Genomic DNA, 15,194 nt, shown 5'->3' on the forward strand with positions numbered 1-15,194 from the left:
TTGTTGTAATTAGATCTTCTGTGTCTCTGTTGAGCTTCTTACTGGATGTCCTGTCCTTCTCCGAAAGTGGTGTGTTGAAGTCTCCTACTATAATTGTTGAGGTATCTATCTCGCTTTTCAATTCTGTTAAAATTTGATTTATGTATCTTGCAGCCCTGTCATTGGGTGCATAAATATTTAATATGGTTATGTCTTCCTGATCAATTATCCCTTTTATCATTATATAGTGTCCTTCTTTATCCTTTGTGGTGGATTTAAGTCTAAAGTCTATTTCGTCAGAAATTAATATTGCTACTCCTCTTCTTTTTTGCTTATTGTTTGCTTGATATACTTTTTTCCATCCTTTGAGTTTTAGTTTGTTTGTGTCTCTAAGTCTAAGGTGTGTCTCTTGTAGGCAGCATATAGATGGATCGTGTTTCTTTATCCAGTCTGTGACTCTCTGTCTCTTTATTGGTGCATTTAGTCCATTTACATTCAGGGTAATTATAGATAAATAAGTTTTTAGTGCTGTCATTTTGATGCCTTTTTATGTGTGTTGTTGACAATTTCATTTTTCTACATACTTTTTTGTGCTGAGGCATTTTTCTTAGTAAATTGTGAGATCCTCATTTTCATAGTGCTTGACTTTATGTTAGTTGAGTCGTTACATTTTTCTTGGTTTTTATCTTGAGTTATAGAGTTGTTATACCTTTTTGTGGTTACCTTATTATTTACCCCTATTTTTCTAAGTAAAAACCTAACTTGTATTGTTCTATATCGCCTTGTATCACTCTCCATATGGCAGTTCAATGCCTCCTGTATTTAGTCCCTCTTTTTGATTATTGTGATCTTTTACCTATTGACTCCCATGATTCCCTGTTATGTGTATTTTTTTTTAATTAATCTTAATTTGTTTGTTTTTGTGATTTCTCTATTTGAGTTGATATCAGGACGTTCTGTTTTGTGACCTTGTGTTGTGCTGATATCTGATATTATTGGTTCTCTGACCAAACAATATCCTTTAGTATTTCTTGTAGCTTTGGTTTGGTTTTTGCAAATTCTCTAAACTTGTTTTTGTCTGTAAATATCTTAATTTCGCCTTCATATTTCAGAGAGAGTTTTGCTGGATATATGATCCTTGGCTGGCAGTCGTTCTCCTTCAGTGTTTTGTATATGTCGTCCCATTCCCTTCTTGCCTGCATGGTTTCTGCTGAGTAGTCAGAACATATTCTTACTGATTCTCCCTTGAAGGAAACCTTTCTTTTCTCCCTGGCTGCTTTTAAAATTTTCTGTTTGTCTTTGGTTTTGGTGAGTTTGATGATAATATGTCTTGGTGTTTTTCTTTTTGGATCAATCTTAAATGGGGTTCGATGAGCATCTTGGATAGCTATCCTTTCGTCTTTCATGATGTCAAGGAAGTTTTCTGTCAGGAGTTCTTCAACTATTTTCTCTGTGTTTTCTGTCCCCCCTCCCTGTTCTGGGACTCCAATCACCCGCAGGTTATCCTTCTTGATAGAGTCCCACATAATTCTTAGGGTTTCTTCATTTTTTTAAATTCTTTTATCTGATTTTTTTTCAGCTATGTTGGTGTTGATTCCCTGGTCCTCCAGATGTCCCAGTCTGCATTCTAATTGCTCGAGTCTGCTCCTCTGAGTTCCTAGTGCGTTGTCTAATTCTGTTATTTTATTGTTAATCTTTTGGATTTCTACATGTTATCTCTCTATGGATTCTTGCAACTTATTAATTTTTCCAGTATGTTCTTGAATAATCTTTTTGAGTTCTTCAACAGTTTTATCAGTGTGTTCCTTGGCTTTTTCTGCAGTTATCCTAATTTCATTTGTGATATCATTAAGCATTCTGTAAATTAGTTTTTTATATTCTGTATCTGATAATTCCAAGATTGTATCTTCATTTGGGAAAGATTTTGATTCTTTTGTTGGGGGGGTTGGAGAAGCTGTCATGGTCTGCTTCTTTAAGTGGTTTGATATGGATTGTTGTCTCCGAGCCATCACTGGGAAACTAGTTTTTCCAGAAAATCCGCTAAAAAGAAAAATGCAGTCAGATCCCTATCAGAGTTCTCCCTCTGGCTCAGGCTATTCAGATGTTAATGAAGCTGCCTGGGGAGGGTGGGGGAGGGAACAGAGAGATAGGAGAGTAGCACCTCAGAATATAGCCAGAGTTGCTTGTCTTGCTTGGAATGGCTATTATATCTGAGATTCCCGCGGGCGCGTCGCCTATGTGTGCTGGCTGTGTGGAGATTGCCCCCGGGGGGTCTGGCCCGCTGGAGTCACGGTCAGATCCTCCGCTTCCAGCCCCACGCCCAGCGTCAAGGCTCCCCTACTGGGACGGTGCACTCTCGACTCCAAAATCAGTCGCTGCCTCCCGGGGACTTCTTGTCCCTCCAGCCACGTCGCCGTGCCGCCCCCGAGAACCAGTTGGGCGGCCTCCCGGGGTTAGTTCAGATGGGTGGAGCAGCTCCCCGTGCTTGTGCCGTGACCGAGTGTCCCGGCTGGGACGCTGTTCTCCCCTCTCCAATACCAGTCGCTGCCTCCCGGGGACTTCTTCTACCGGCTGAGTCCCACGCCTCCCGCGCAACCCGGCTGGTCCCCTTCCCGGGGTTAGTTCAGGGGGGTGGAGCAACTCTCCGTGTTTATGTTGTACCTGCGTCCAGTCCAAATCCCTGCGGGACGGTTCCCCGGCTCGGACGCTGGTCTTTCTGCTCCAAGACCAGTCACTGCCTCCCGGGGACTTCTTCTACCGGCTGAGTCCCACACCGCCCACGGAACCGGCTGGTCCCCCTCCCGGGGTTAGTTCAGGGGGGTGGGGCAGCTCTCTGTGCTTGTGCCATACCTGACTGGTACGCTGGCTCCAGGCTCTGGAAACAATCGCTGCTTCCCCATATTAGTTCGTTCTCCATGTCTAAATCTGTGTTTGTTGTTCAGGGTTCGTAGATTGTTATGTATGTGATCGATTCACTTGTTTTTCCGTGTCTTTGTTGTAAGAGGGATCCGAGGTAGCGTCTGCCTAGTCCGCCATCTTGGCTCCACCCTCTCGCTATTGGTCTTTTGATTAGCAGCCAATCACTTAACCATTGTGCCACTAGGGCTCCTTATATGTCATATCGAAGTGTATAAATTATCTAATTGCAAGGGTCACAAAGTGCAGAAATTAACAAAAGGGGGGGGGTCATTCAAGCCCTGCATTGGGATTAAAAAAATTTAGATGATACAAATTGTTTGTTCTTGACTACCAACCTAAAGTTTGGCAGTTCAAAACCCACCCAGTGGTGCTGCAGAAAAAAGGCCTGGCGATCTGTTTCTGTAAAGGCTATAGTCAAGAAAACCCTGTGGAGTAGTTCTACTCTGTAACACAGGGTCACTATGAGTTTAAATCAACTCGAGGGTAATGACTTGAGTTTGGTTTTGCAATTTTACATTGTTGTTAGATGCTCTTGAGTCAGTCTGACTCATAGTGACCCTATGCACAATGCAATGAAACACTGCATGTTCCTTCACCATACTCACAATCCTTGCTATGCTTGAGCCCATTGTTGCAGCCCACCGTGTCAGTTCATCTCACTGAAGATCTTCCTCTCTTTCGCTGACCCTGTGCTTTATCATGAGGCCCTTCTCCAGGGACTGGGCCCTTCATGATAACATGCCTGAAGTACTTGAGATGAAGTCTCCCCATTCTCTCTTCTAAGAAGCATTCTGGATGTACTTCTTCCAAGACAGATTTGTTTGTTCTTCTGGCAGCTCATAGTATATTCAATATTCTTTGCCAACACCATAATTCAAATACATCAATTTTTCTTCAGCTTTCCTTATTCCTTGTCCAGCTTTCACATGCATATAAGGTGATTGAAAGTACCAAAGTGACATCTTTGCTTTTTAAACTTTAAAAAGGCTTGTGTAGCAGATTTGCCCAATGCAATGCGTCATTTGGTTTCATGACTGCTGCTTTCAAAGGCATTGATTGTGGATCCAAGTAAAATAGAGTTCTGTACAAGAAATTAAATCAGAGGAAAAATATTAATCGTGACCTAAAAGCATGTATTGTCTTATCTCCCTCTGAACCACTAGGTTTTATTTACTAGTATTAGACAAATGTATGTGAAACCCATGACAGCAAATGCATGACAACTGTAAGAAAATTTGAGATATTCTTAAAAAAAAAAAAAATGAGAAAGGAGTGAAGATAATTTCCCATCATTCTAACAGACTTAAAAAATTTTTTTTTTTTTAACAGACTTAGCTGTTGGATAATTCAGTCTCTTTATTTCAGTGGTGATCAGGAAGATAATCTGAGATCAGATTATGACTTCACCAAGTGTCATTTTATTTATTTTTTTGTAAAACTGTGCTCCATAGGGTTTTCATTGGCTGATTTTTTTTTTCTATTGTACTTTTGATGAAGGTTTACTGAACAAACTAGCTTCTCATTAAATAGTACATATATTGTTTTATGACACTGATTGGCAACCCCATGACATGTCAACACTCTCCCTTCTCAAACTTTGTTCCCTATTATCAGCTTTCCTGTCCCCTCCTGCCTTCTAGTCCTTGCCCTTGGGTTGGTGTGCCCCTTCAGTCTTGTTTTGTTTTATGGGCCTGTCTGATCTTTGGCTGAAGGGTGAACGTTGGGAGTGACTTCATTACTGAGCTAAGAGGGTGTCCAGAGGCCATACTCTCAGGGTTTCTCCAGTCTTTGTCAGGTCAGTAAGTCTGGTCTTTCTGTGTGTGAGTAAGTTTTTTTTTTTTTCTGCATTTTTCTCCAGCTCTGTCAGGAACCCTCTATTGTATCTCTGTTAGAGCAGTCAGTGGCGGTAGCCAGGCACCAACTTGTTGTATGGAACTCAGTGTGGTGGATGCCATGGTAGTTGTGGTCCACTAGTCCTTTGGACTAATCTTTGCTTTGTGTCTTCAGTTTTCTTCATTCTCCCTTGCTCCTGAAGGGGTGAGACCAGTGCAGTATCTTAGATGGACGCACACAGGCTTTTAGGACCCCAGGCGCTACTCACCAAAGTAGAACGTATAACATTTTCTTTATAAACTATGCTATGCCAATTGAGCTAGATGATCCCCAAGACCATGGTCCCCACAGCCCCCACTCCAGCAATTCCATCCCTCAGGGAGTTTGGGTGTGTCTATGGGCCTTCCATGTCCTTGTCTTAGATAACTTGTTCTGGCTTCCCCAGAAATGTGTACTGTCTTAACCTTCACCAAAGTTACCTCTTATCTATTACTTAGTGTTTTACCAAACTCACCCAATCCCTCCCTTGTAACCATCAAAGATTGTTTCTTTTTGTGTGTAAACCTTTTCGTGAGTTTTTATAGTAGTGGTCTCATACAATATCTGTCCTTTTGTGATTGACTTATTTAACTCAGCATAATGCCCTCCAGATTCATCCATGTTATGAGATGCTTGGCTGATTCATCATTGTTCTTTACCATTGGGTAGTGTGCCATTGTATGTACCACAGTTTGTTTATTCATTTACCTGTTAATGGGCATCCAGGTTGTTTCTACCTTTTTACTATTGTGAATAATGCTGTGATGAAAATGGATGTGCATATGTCTGTTCATGTGACGGGTCTTATTTCTCTAGGATATATTCCTAGGAGTGGAATTGCTGGATCATATGGTATTTCTTTTTCTAGCTTTCTAAGGAAGCACCATATTGTTTTCCAAAATTCTTGTATCATTTTGGATTCCCACCAGCAGTGCATAAGAGTTCCAATCTCCCCACAGCCTCTCCAGCATGCGGTATTCTCTGTTTTTTTTTTTTTCCTTTTCTTTTTTTTATTCTTGCCAGTAATGCTGGAGTGAGATGGTATTTTGTTGTGGTCTTGATTTGCATTTCTCTAATGGCTAGTGGTCTTGAGCATTTCCTCATGTGTTTGTTGGCCGCTTGAAAGTCTTCTTTGATGAAATGTCATTCATTTTCTTTGCCTATTTTTTAGTTGGACTATTTGTCTTTTTATTGTAGAGGTGCTGGATTTTCCTGTAGATTTTAGAGATTAGACCTTTGTCTGAATTGTAGTAGTAAAAAATTTTTTTCCAGTCTGTAGGTTCTCGTTTTACTCTTTTGGTGAATTCTTTTGATGAGCACAAGTGTTTAATTTTCAGAAGATCCCAGTTATCTAGTTTATCTTCTGGAGTTTGTGTGTTTTTGGTTATGGTTTGTATTCTGTTAATGCCGTGTATTAGGGTCTCTAGTGTTGATCCTATTTTTTCCTCTATGAACTTCATAGTTCTTGGCTTTGTATTTACATCTTTGATTCATTTTGAATTAGTTTTTGTGTATGGTGTTAGGTATGGGTCTTGTTCATTTTTTTTTTTTCTGCAGATGAACATCCAGTTTTGCCAGCACTATTTGTGAAAAAGACTTCTTCCCATTCGATGGATTATGGGCCCTTGTTGAAGATCAGGTGACTGTAGGTGGATGGATTTACATCTGGGTTCTCAATTTTGTTCCATTGGTCAATGTATCTGTTATTGTACCAGTACCAGGCTGTATTGACTACTGTAGCTGTAGAGTAGGTTATGAGATCAGTTAGTGGGAGTCCTACGTTATTCTTCTTCCTCAACAGTGCTTTACTTATCCAGGACTTCTTCCCTTTCCATATGAAGTTAATAAGTTTTTCCATGTCTTTAAAGAATGTTTTTGGTATTTGGATCTAGATTGCATTGTATTTGTAAATCACATTGGGTAGGATTGTCATTTTCACAATGTTGAGTCTACCTATCCATGAGCATGGTATGTTTTTTTCCATTTATATAGATTTTTTTGGTTTCTTGCAGTAGTGTTTTGTAGTTTTCTTTGTATAGATCTTTTACATCCCTGGTTAGATTTATTCCTAAATATTTTATTTTTTTAAGGGTTATTATAAGTAGCACTGTTTTCCTGATTTCCTTTTCATCATTCTCTGATTTTTGTGTATTTATTTTGTATCCTGCTTCTCTGCTGAATCTTTCTATTAGTTACAGTAGTTTTCTCACGGAGTCTTTTGGGTTTTCTATGTATAGTATCATATCATGCTCAAATAGGGACAGTTTTACTTCTTCATTACCAATTTGGATGCCTTTTATTTCTTTTTCTTGCCTTATTGCTCTAGCTAGGACTTCCAGCACAATGTTAAATAGGAGTGGTGATAAAAGGCATCCTTGTCTTGTTCCTTTTCTCAAGAGGACTGTTTTCAGCCTCTGTTGGCTGTTGGTTTTGCATAGATGCCCTTTATTATGTTGAGAAATTTCCCTGTGTAGCAATTATATTGAGAGTTTTTATCAGGAATGGGTGTTGGACTTTGTTGAATGGCTTTTCTGCATTGATTGAGATGATCATGTGGTTCTTTTCTTTCCTTTTATTTATATGGTTTATTACATTGATTGATTTTCTAATATTCATACTTGGTATGAATCCTACTTGGTCATGTTGTGTTATTATTTTGATATGATGCTGAATTCTATTTGCTAGAATTTTGTTGAAAATTTTTGCATCTATACTCATGAGAGATGTTGGTCTGTAATTTTCTTTTTTTATCACATCTTTGCCTCATTTTGGTATCAGGGTTATGTTGGCTATATAGAATGAATTCGGAAGTATCCCTTCCTTTTCTCTGTTCTGAAAAAGTTTGAGTAGTAATAGTGTAGACTTTTCTCTGAATGTTTGGTAGAATTCTCCAGTGAGGCCATGTGGACCAGGGCTTTTTTTGTTGGGAGTTTTTTTTTAATACCCTTTCAATCTCTTCTCTTGTTGTGGGTCTGTTCAGATTTTCAATGTTGTTTTGTGTTTGGGTAGATAGTGTGTTTCTAGAAATTTGTCCACTTCCTCTAGGTTTTCAAATTTGTTGGAGTATAGTTTTTTATAATACTTTGTCATGATCCTTTTTATTTCATTTGGGTCTGTTGTAATGTCACCCATTTCATTTCTTGCTTGGGTTATTTGCATCCTCTTCTCTTTCTCTTTTGTCAGTTTAGCCAGTGGTTTGTCAATTTTGTTGATCTTTTCAAAGAACCAACTTTTGGTTTTGTTGATTCTTTCTATTGTTTTCCTAGTCTCTATTTTATTTACTTCTGCTCTGATCTTTGTTATTTCCTTTCTTCTGGTGGTTGTAGGTTTCTTGAGCTGTTCCTTTTGTATTTGTTCAAGTTGTGTAGCTAATATTTTGATTTTGTTCCTTTCTTTTTTTTTGATGTGTGCATCTATTGCTATAAATTGACCTTTGAGGACTGCCTTTGCTGTCTCCCAAAGGTTTTGGTACGATGGGTTTTCATTCTTGTTTGATTCTAGGAATTTTTGATTCCATCTCTGATTTCTTCTACTACCCAGTGGTTTTTAAGGAGGGCATTATTCAGTTTCCATGTAATTGATTTTTTTTTTTTTCGTTGCTCTTCCTATTGCTTCCTTGCTCCTTGGAAACTCTGTGGGGCAGTTCTACTCTGACCTATAGGGTTGCTATGAGTCGGAATCAACTCGACGGCAGTGGGTTAGTGGGTTCTTCCTATTGTTAATTTCCACTTCGGTGGCGTAGTGGTCAGAGAAGATACTTTGTATTATTTCATTATTTTGGATTTTGTTGATGGTTGCTCTGTGGCCTGAAGTGTGGTCTATTCTGGTGAATGTTCCATGTGCATTGCAAAAGAATGTGCACTTTACAGCTGTCAGGTGGAATGTTCTATATATGTCTATGGGATCAAATGGTTGCTTGTGTTAGCTCTTCAGTATCTCCACTGAGTTTCTTTCTAGATGTCCTGTCTTTTACAGGGAGTGGTGTGTTGAAGTCTCCTACTATTATTGTGGAACTGATGATGTCCCTTTTCATTGCTGTTAGAGTTTATGTCTTTTGGAGCCCTGTCATTGGGTATGTAAATGTTTTTTACGGTTATGTCTTCATAATGGATGGTCCCTCAATCATTATATTGTGCCCTTCTTTGTTTTTTATAGCGGATTTCATTTTAAAGTCTATTTTATCTGAGATTAGTATTGTCACTCCTACTTTTTTCGGTAGCTGTTTGCTTGGTATATTTTCTTCCCTCCTCTGACTTTTAATAAATTTACATCTTTGTTTCTAAGGAGTGTCTCTTGTAGACAGCATATTGATGGATCCTGTTTTTTTTTTTTTTTTTTTAATCCATTCTGTCACTCTCTGTCTCTTTATAGGTGCACTTAGGCCATTTACATTCAGTGTGTAATTATTGATAGGTGTGAGTTTATTGCTATCATTTTGTAGTGCTTTTTTGTGTGGGTGTGTGGGTGTGTGTGTGTGTGGTGCTAACATTTACTTTGTTCCTCTTACTGTCCTGTGGTGAATGCCTTTTGTTTGTGGATTTGTTTTCATTTCTTCTGTTTTTGTAGATTTTGTTTTTACTCAGGTTTTATGTTTTTCTTCTTTATTCTGATGAGTAGGTTTGTTAGCTTTCTTTGTGATTACCTTGAAATTTAACCTTATCTTTCTAGGTATGAACCAGTCTACTATGACTCTGTATTGCCTTGCCTTCAGCTTCATTAGAAAGTTCTCTATCTACACTGTTTATTCCCTCTTTTACTGTTCTGACTTTGTTGTTATTTACAAATTAATCTCTCTGGTTCCCCTGTTGTAATTCTTTTGTTTTGGATAGTCCTTGAGGGTTCATTTCCTAGGTCGGTATCTGGCTGGTACAATCTTGTGTCCTAGATTCAGGCTGTGATGTGATGTTGTTTGTTCTCAGACCAAAGGACTCCCTTTAATAATTCTTGAAAGTTTGGTTTGGTTTTTAAATATTCCCTTAATTTCTGTTTATCTGGAAATATCCTGATTTCACCATCATATTTCAATAAGAGTTTTGCAAGGTATATATATATATTTTTTCTTTCAAGCTCTTATATATGTCATCCATTGCCTTATTTCCTGCATGGTTTCTGCCAGATAATCAGAGCTTAGTCTTATTGTGTTCCCTCTGTGTGTGACTTTTCATTTTTCTTGAGCAGCTCTCAGGGTTCTCTCTTTGTCTTTGGTTTTACTGAATGTGATTATGATATGCTTTGGTGATTTTCTTTTGGGGTCTATCCTATATAGGGTTCTTTGAGCTTCTTGGATGGTCAGCTTTTCATCTTTCATGATATTAGGGAAGTTTCCAGTCAGCAAATCTTCAATAATCTTCTCTGTGTTTTCCATTTTCTCCCCCTGTTCTGGAACTCCGATCGCTTGCAAATTTTTGCTTTTGACTGTATCCCACATAATTCTCAGGGTTTCTTCATTTTTCTTTGTCCTTTTTTCTGATTTTTCCTCAAACAAAATTATATCCAAATGTTTGTCTTCAATTTCACTGATCCTGTCTTCCATTAATTCAGACCTGTTCCTCAGCCCTTCTATGGCACTGTCCATTTCTGGAATCTTCTTGTTTATCTTTTGGATTTCTAATTGTTGTTTTTGTATGATTTCTAGTTGTGAATTTATTTTAGCATTTTGTCCTGTATTATTTTCCTGAATTTTTGCTTTTTTTTTTTGGTATTTTCCATGAATTTGTCTACCTTTTCCATGAATTTGCTTATTTTCTCCTCATTTTTGTCTTCCTTTTGCTTCAACTCCTGGATAGCTATGAATATTTAAAAAATTATATATATCGGGTAGTCCTAGTGCCTTTTCTTCTAAGTCATCTGGTGTTTTATTTTGGATGCCTACTGGAACCATCCTGTCCTGTTTTTTTTTTTTTTAGTATGTTTTGGTATTAACTGGTGTCTTCAGGACATTCAGTAGTTATTTTCTTCATATAGTAATTGCAGAATTTTTGTTTCAACCTGCTTTTGTTTTTAATTTGGTTTTATCTGAGCAAGTGGGCTGTGCGTTCTTTGTTGTTTGTTCATCTTTGGGTATGATACTTTTCATCTCCTTGTCCAATGAGCAGAGCCAGTTGCTCAGATATGGTGCTGCAGAGCAGGTTCAGCTGAAGTGGAAGTTCTGGGATGGGTTGTTTGTGCCTAGTACTAGGGCCTACAGGGCAGGCTGGGCATTAGTACAGGGCAGGTTCCAGCAGACTGTGCCTGTGCTGCATGGTGCAGGTAGGTAGGAAGGAGGGGAGAGGTTGTGATGCGTGGAGCTAAGATGCGTATGGGAAAGAAGATAGAGAGGAGAGAGAAACAGGAGTCTGAAAAAAAAAAAAGAATGCTACAGGAGCTTGCTGTTGAAGTGGAGACAAGAAACCAGGAAATGGAGTAAAATAAAATAGACAAAAGAAAAAGAAAAAAATAAATAAAGATTAAAAAAAAAGGAGAAAAGAAAAGCCTCCAAGGATCCCACTGGTGTGACTGCACAGACTGAGTGGGTGTCTCCCAAGCTGCACAGTACAGCCCAGCTAGAGGGGGCTTCCAAGCAGTGATAAGAAAAATAAAACAAACAAACAAAACACAAAACAAAACAGAATAGAACAAAACAAATCAAACACAAACAAAACAAAAAGTCCCCGTGGATCCCCAGTGTGATGGCGTGGATTAGGGGAGCAATTCTCCAGCCAAGTGGTGCTTCACAGCCCTTCAAGAAGAAGCAAAGCTGTCACACAGTGCCAGGTATTCAAGAGAAAGGAGTGAGAGGAGGTGAGGGACAAGGAAGAAACCAAAAGAATTGGAGAATAGCAACACTAGCAACAAAGAACTGGCACTGAGAGAGCTGGCCTGAGTGAGTAGGTGAATCCAAGCAGCACAGAGCATAAGCCGGTACCTCCCAGCCAAAAGACTGTGGGCAGGGGAAGCGGTGGAGTCCAAGTAGGAGGGAAGAAGGGTAGGGGGTGGGAAGGCATATATTGCTGGTTACTGGGTGCTCTGTCTCCTGTTGGGAGTTCTGTGGAGCTGGTTTCCCATACTCCCCATCTGCCACTGTTCAATGTGGGCAGGGCAAATCCAAGCAGCAGCACTGAGTGTGAAGCTCCCAGCTGGCCAAGCTACCACCTCCAACTAGGAAACAGTGGGGGCCAAGCCGGGGGGAAGAGTGGGGAGGTGAGAGAATATGTATTGCTGGTTACTGGGTGCTGTGTTTCCTGTTGGGAGCTCCATGGAGCCACTTTCCCATACTACCTGTCTGCCACTCTTTGATGTGGGCAAAGTGAATCCAAGCAGTGGCATGGAGTCAGCAGCTCCTGGCCAGCAGAGCTATTGCTGCCAGCTAGGTAGAGGTTGGGGCCAAGGGGCGGGGGGAAGGGTGGGAAATGGTAAAGCTTATATAGCTAGTTACTGGGTGCTTTGTCTTCTCTTGGGAGTTCCATGAAACTGCTTTCCTGTGGTTCCTGTCTGTCAATATCTGACAGGAGTCCAAGATAGTGAATCTGTGCTGCGTTACCTGACAGGTGACCTCCACTGGTGTCTCTCCTCTGTTCTCCGTCAGTTTCTTATTCCACTAGGTGATTGGCTGAGTTCTTTATCTCTTCATTTGATGCTCAGGGTTCCAGAATTGATGTTTGTCTCAATTTCACTTAGTTTTTCAGGTCTTTGCTGTGGAGGGATGGCGTGATGTTTCTGCCTCTAGAGCCATGTTGGCTCCTCCCCCTTCAGTAAGTTTTTTTACTTAGGCAAAAGGATGATATTGAGAGTGTTTAAGTAAGAGCTGATACGAAGAGATCTGAACAGAAGATAAATAAGTATAAATGTGTCAACAGTGAAGAGTATAAAAATGAGAATAAGGATGACAGCAAAGGGGGGAAAGTAGCAAATAGGACTTCATGATGATAGAGATCTATTATGCAGGTGAGTATCAATTAGGAAAGACATACAAATATGTCTGACAAGGTGACAAATAAGGTACATTTAAGAGATAGATCTACCTCTTTAATAAGGTGGGTGAAGGGATGAATACTACTAGGATGACTCCTGGGCTGCTGAATTTGTTAACTGAGTAGAATCCACCAGGACAGAGACTAGAGGCAGTGTAGCAGGTTTGAAGAGATAACAACATGATGAGTTGAGCGCTAGACATCTTGCCATCACCATACCCATGAGACACAAAGGACCCGGGCAACTAGGGAATTTGAGTATTTTTAGCAAAAGGGAGACATAAGTCAATTAGCATGTTAAAGATCATTTGTCAAAGCTGTAGGAAAATAAATTCTGTAAAAGCAGAGAAAGTACTTCTTTTGGTTTGATGATTATAGGGGGAGCTCCAGCATTTTTAATGCTTCCTTAGTTTATATCCAGATCAGAAGCCTTGCCATAGTTGGATGAAAAAAAAATTCCTTTACACGCAGAGTTAATATTTTATAAAAATTGGCTGCACATTAATGACTCAAATGTGTCTGCAGTGTTTATGAAGACAGGCTCAAAATGAGTCTTTCAAATTACTTGTTGTGCCTACTTTTTTTCCTTTTCCTGGATTATATAAAGGGAAGTAATTGCATTGACAATATTAAATATACTACATTTCTCTCTATATACCAAAGGATTTTTCAAGATGTAAGTCAAAGAATGAAAATACCTCCAATGTCACCAACTCTCTTCCTCCTTAGGATCATAGAGAAGTATACCAGAGGAAAAAAAGAGAATATCTTTCCATTATTTTCTCCATGGCTTAGGCCTGAGCTGTATAGATCTAAGAGCAACATGAACTGCTTATCAATTTATTAATTATCCTGATATCCAAGGTATAGCTTTGACATGATTTTCTACTTTTGTGTTCACTGAACTCTATAACAGCATATGCTATAATGATGTGAATTTAAAGCTTTCACTGTATATTACCTGTAAGCAAAAATAGCAATTGCTGCCTGGATATCTGCCAGTCCCTCATACTATTACTGAGTTCAATTGTGTTGAAGATAGTGTTGCTCACTTATTCTGTTGTATAGATTTGAAACCCTGGTGGTGTAGTGGTTAAGTGCTATGGCTGCTAACCAAAGGGTGGGCAGTTCGAATCCACCAGGCGCTCCTTGGAAACTCTACGGGGCAGTTCTACTCTGTCTTATAGGGTTGCTATGAGTCGGAATCAACTCAATGGCACTGGGTTTTGGGTTTTTTTTTGTTTGTTTTTATGGTTTGTTCAGAAGAACCATCAGTGCTCGACGACACTGGGTTTGGTTTGGTTTTTGGTGTAGATTGGTTATTTAAATAAAAACCTAGCACATTTTCAAGGCCCATATAATTCCTTAAGCATGTCAGTCAATTCTATGGGTTTTATTTATTTATTAATATTGGCTTTATTTGTACCTAACTCTGACAGACTTTATGCAAATTATTTACTCTCTATCTGAATTTCACTGACCAAAGAGCTTTAACTGTTGAAATCTCTGAAAACACAGTGATTCACAAATGGAATATTATGATGATTGTGTCATTTTAATAAGAACAAGTTCCATTTGCCTTATTACACATTCCTATCATTAGTTTTTTCTCATGTTCAAGCTATGTATGGGTAATATTAACATTGGCAATATTAAAATCAAATAATTTTTTTTTTGTCCGAGTCAAATGCTCTGTCATAGAATTTGTATTCTCAGTATTTTCTAATACCATGAACCATCTTAAAGCTAAAATTCATGAAATCTCAACTGGATACAGTAAATACTTAAATACAAATGCTTGACTGCTATCAAAAAGTTGGCAGTTTGAACCCACCAGCTGCTCCTTGGAAACCCTATAGGGGCAGTTCTACTTTGTCTTATAAGGTTGCTATGAATCAGAATCGAATTGGTGGCAATGGGTTTGGGGTTTTTTGGTCTCATAAATAATAGTTACTGTTGTTGTTGTTAGGTGGTGTCAAGTCAATCACAACTCATAGGGACCCTACAGGACAGAGTAGAAGTGCCCCATAGGGTTTCCAAGAAGTGGCTGGTGGATTTTAACTGCCAAACTTTTGGTTGGCAGCCAAGCTCTTAACCACTTTGACACCAGAGCTCCAATAGTTATTGTAGTCATCTACAAAAGTGACCATAATTGCCCATCTCTTTTTTTCCCCTACACTCTTTGTAATGTGACTGCAGCTTCTCTCATCAACTGCTAGAGTCGATTTCCTCTCCCCTTCAATCTGGACTGCCCTTGTGACTTGCTTTGGCCAATGGACTGCAGTGGAAGTGACAGTGTGCCTTTTCTGAGTGTTGGCCTTGAGAAGTTTTGCATTGCTCTCTCTTTCTGTTTCTCTATTTCTATCTCTAACAGAATTTTGCCTATTCACCTTGTAAGTTAGTTGGCTTAGCCTTCTAGGATGTGAGAAACCACATAGACCAGAAACCAGTCTTCCTCGCTGGAGCCACCCTAGA

This window comes from Elephas maximus, chromosome 16 (genome assembly GCF_024166365.1).
Source record: "Elephas maximus indicus isolate mEleMax1 chromosome 16, mEleMax1 primary haplotype, whole genome shotgun sequence".
NCBI lineage: Eukaryota > Metazoa > Chordata > Mammalia > Proboscidea > Elephantidae > Elephas > Elephas maximus.